The following is a 4,689-nucleotide window of genomic DNA, read 5'->3' as shown; positions in this document are numbered from 1 at the left end:
ATCCAATAAGAAAGTGGTTTCACGCCTTGTCTGGTTCGATTTCGATTTAAAAATACATTCTCACGGCTCGTTAGTATAAGTGTAATTACTCGACTGAGCTCCAATATATTCCCTTCGCCTGTAAAATAATCAATAAGAAAGTGGCTTCACGCCTTGTCTGGTTCGATTTCGATTTAAAAATACATTCTCACGGCTCGTTAGTATAAATGTAATTACTCGACTGAGCTCCAATACATCCCCTTCGCCTGTAAAACAATCAATAAGAAAGTGGCTTCACGCCTTGTCTGGTTCGATTTCGATTTAAAAATACATTCTCACGGCTCGTTAGTATAAGTGTAATTACTTGACTGAGCTCCAATACATTCCCGTCGCCCGTAAAACATCCAATAAGAAAGTGGCTTCACGCCTTGTCTGGTTCGATTTCGATTTAAGAATACATTCTCACGGCTCGTTAGTATAAGTGTAATTACTCGACTGAGCTCCAATACATTCCCTTCGCCTGTAAAACAATCAATAAGGAAAACTCCTCTTGCTACAACCAACTGAAAATAATTTTCTTTACTTCATCTGATTAACTAAAACAAATCGGAACTTTCATGTGCAAAGTGCCTTATCAAAAACTGTGCGGAACACAATACAGCGGTGTTGCTTTCAATCTGATTAACAATGACGATTTTGTAATCTCGAGTTCGACGAAACGCACCTGAAAAACGATGGTGGTAACAGAGATTAAGAAGTTGCGAGGATTCGTTAGCAATACCAGCATATTGACAACTATTTCTTCGTAAAATGCTTATAAGAATTTATTACGAAGTTGATACATTTATATATTTTACGTCGTGCTGTTAGAGGTTTCAATGAGAGTCAAGCTATAGTTACTTCATGTAAAATCTTACCAGCATGAACGCGTCCTGAACAACCAAGGAAAAAAGCATTACTCTGTGTATTTTTTTACATAGGAATTACCACTTATCAAGGCCCGGGGGCCACTCGAGGATAATAGTTATTAGGTATACATTAGACAATGTGATTATAGCGTAATAAACATAAGTAGTGGGGATTTTGTAAATTGGATTACTTAGGGGGATGGTTCATCAAGAAATTGTTTACATTGGACTTGAAGACAATCAGATTGTAGTCAGCTGGAAAGCAGGGAAACGGAAGACAGTTCCACAGGCGAGTACTTCTAAGAATCTACATTTAGGTTTAGGCACAGATAAAAAGTGGGAGGAATTATTGATTCAACTTGTGAATTTTAGCGAGGGGGAACCATAGATTGAAGCTCAGTCGAGTATTTGCCATAAAAATAATGATAAAGCAGAGACAAACTCGCAACATCTCTTCTGTGAGATTGAGGTTACAGGGAAGAGAAAAGGACATCTCCTACGAGACTACGAAGTATATTTTGAACTCTACCAAGGCAGAACAAGTCCTTTCTAGCAGCTCATGCCCAGATGCGACAAGGGTATTCCATCCTTGGACACACCTGGCTCTTATATAGATAGAAAATTGCATCAGCAGTGAGATATCTACTGGATTGACAAAAGGACCCACCAGGTTTCCAGCGGCCTTGGCAAAAGATTTGATGTAGGTGTTCCATTTCAGATCAGGAGTAAAGGTCAAGTCCAGAAGCTTGTCAAAACATGAGGACTCCCCAAGACGAGAGCCATTCATTTCAATTGATGCCAGATAGGGATCAGAGCGTTGATGATGTAAAGATAAAAGTTTGGTTTAAGATGCATTAAAAGTAACCAGCCACTTTTTTCCCATTGTACCACGTGCTCAAGATCACAGGAGAGAGAATCGGAGAGAACTTGGTCGTTTATGGTCTAAGATGTGCTACCATAGATGGTAGTGTCATCAGCATAAATGTGTACGAATAGTGTAAAGATGTGATTTGGAAGATGTAGATCAGGAAGAGGGTTGGGCCCAGGATAACCCCCCGAGGGACTCCAGCATTAATACTGTGAGCTGCTGAGTTTTGATCATCAACTACTATTCATATGGACCTATCTGAGAGAAATGATTTAATAATTTCACGTAAAATCTGGCCAGCATGAACGCGTCCTGAACAACCAAGGCAAAGAGCATTACTCTGTGTATTCACAATCAAGAACATGTACTTGAGGCGCAGAGGCTGTTCTTGCCCTTTGGGCCAGGAGCGGAAAAGGAAGTTCTGGTTAATGTGGGGGCAACCCTTCATGTCGGACAATTGCTTTTTAAGTCATTTAGTTTGGTCAATGTGAGGGAAACCCTTCATATCAGACAATTGCTAATTTTGGACCTTGCCAGAGTGCCCCCTTGGGGGAGCTGGTTTTTCCTTCCCACATTAAAAAACGGCCTTGTGCTTAATTTGCTTAGTGGGGAAGCAAATAAATACACGCAATCAAGTACATGTATTTCCAATATGCGATATGTTTCCTTTACATGGCTTTAATTTAGCTGCCTTTTGGTATATCTCTATTTCTATCGATAACTAGTTTCCCGCTCAGATCTCAGCCGCCCTTCTTCATTCCTTCTCGACGCCCCCCCCTCTCTGTTGCTGCGGATGATAGAGACGCATTCTTTTTTGAGGAAAGGTGACAGTGGATTTGCAACAACCCTTTGATTTTTTGAACGGGCAATAATTTACAAGTTTAAAATGAGCGTCTCTATTGATGAAGGTGAATGGGTGTGAAGAGCGTGCAAAATAGAAATGGTTGATTTTTTAATGGCTGCAAATTTGATATTGTAAATTATTACGCGAGAAACATTCAATTAATATGAGAAGATCATCGGCTGATGATAGTCTGCGAATCTAATTCGAAAGCACTCTCGGCGAAACACGAACGATAACAAAAACGCGAAAAGTGAACCCATGAAACTTTTACACGTCAATCTCATCGAAATATTAAATACACTATATAGAAATCTCATCACACAAAACACTAATTATTAAATTGAAAACAAGCTCCTTAAACAAAAACGTATTATATATATATATATATATAAAAGTGAACGTGTCTGTATGTCTGTCTATCTGTCTGTGTGTCTGTGTGTCTGTCTGTCTGTGTACATTTCCCGACGCAATAACTCTGTCAATTTTTAGTCTATAGACTCGAAATTTGAAATACCGGGTACTGAGATTTGGGAAAATCGATGTGACGGGTGTCAGCCAGAAATTTGGCTGTTAAGGGGTCAAATTTCAACGATTTGACCTTTAAGAACTCTACCAAACTCCTCCGACAATTTTGGGTCTAGACACTTGAAATTTTAGATATAGGTTCCTTGAACCTGGATCTAACTTAATAAAGTGATTCGAGCCCGAAACAATAAATTTTAAGGGGTCATAATAGGGGTCAAAGTTTTAAAAAATTAACCATTTTTTTTGTTTTTTTGCTTTTTTTGCGCAGCATACACCTCCAAACACCCGAGCAACGCCGGGCACCCCTGCTAGTATATATATATCTTGTTTATCTACGTACGAAACGGATTGTAAACGTCACCGAAAGATGAATATAAACTTGATCACTAGAATTAAGCCTTATATATATATATATATATATATATATATATATATATATATATATATATATATATATATATACTAGCATGGGTGCCCGGCGTTGCGGGGTATTTGGAGATGTATGTTGAGCAAAAAAAAAAAAGTGGTCAATTTATTTATCCCTATTATGACCACTTAAAATTTATTGATTTGGGCTCAAATCAAATTATTAAGTTAGATCCATATCCAATAAACCTATATCTAAAATTTCAAGTGTTTAGACCGAAAATTGTCGGAGGAGTTTGGTAGAGTTCTCAAAGGTCAAATCGTTGAACTTTGACCCCTTAATCGCAAAATTTCTGGCTAAAAACCAATCACATCGATCTTCCCAAATCTCTTTACCCAGTACATCAAATTTCGAGTCAGTAGACTTAAAATTGACAGAGCTATTGCGTAGGGAAATGTACACACACAGACACACAGACACACAGATACACAGATACACAGACAGACAGACAGACTCTTTCACTTATATATATATATATATATATATATATATATATATATTTGTGTGTGCGTGTGTCGTTGTGTGTGTATATGTGTGCGCGCGCGTGTATGTGTCCCCCCAAAAGAATAGGACTCTCAGAAGAAATATAAAGTAACTAATTATTATTATTATTATTATCATTATTATTTATAGCAGAATTAGCAGTAACCAAAATGAGAAATAGAGAGCTTACCTCGGATACGTCTGTTTTGGGCTGAGCGAAAGAGAGAGTTCCAAGATGGCGTCCATGGGCTTTTATTAGCGTTTACCCAATATAATTATCGTTGAATCACGTCTGCTCTCGCGCGATTATGCAAATATGTCGTTCCCGGCTGCTATAAAGGCAGGACACTGGAAAAGAGAGGGGGCGTTCTGCAGATTGTGTGTAGGTGATTCTGGCGAGTAGATTGTGCTTGTTACGACCCACGTGTCTGCGAGAAGCGAGTTTTTGTTCCGTCTGTTTTTAGTTGTATTTTTTGTTTGTTTGTTTGTTTTGCCTACTACATTTTTGTTTCAAGCTATGTCGGCCCGACTATGGCGAAGGTGCGGATAAGCAGCGATATTATCAAGCCGTTCTCTGGCGAGGGAGACGTTGTAGCGTGGCTGAAAAAAGTGAGACTTGTCGCACAATTTCAGCAGGTGGATGATGTAGCGAGTC

This window comes from Euprymna scolopes, chromosome 12 (genome assembly GCF_053919585.1).
Source record: "Euprymna scolopes isolate OS-2025 chromosome 12, ASM5391958v1, whole genome shotgun sequence".
In the NCBI taxonomy this organism is placed as follows: domain Eukaryota; kingdom Metazoa; phylum Mollusca; class Cephalopoda; order Sepiida; family Sepiolidae; genus Euprymna; species Euprymna scolopes.
Note: the sequence above shows the minus strand (reverse complement) of the source record.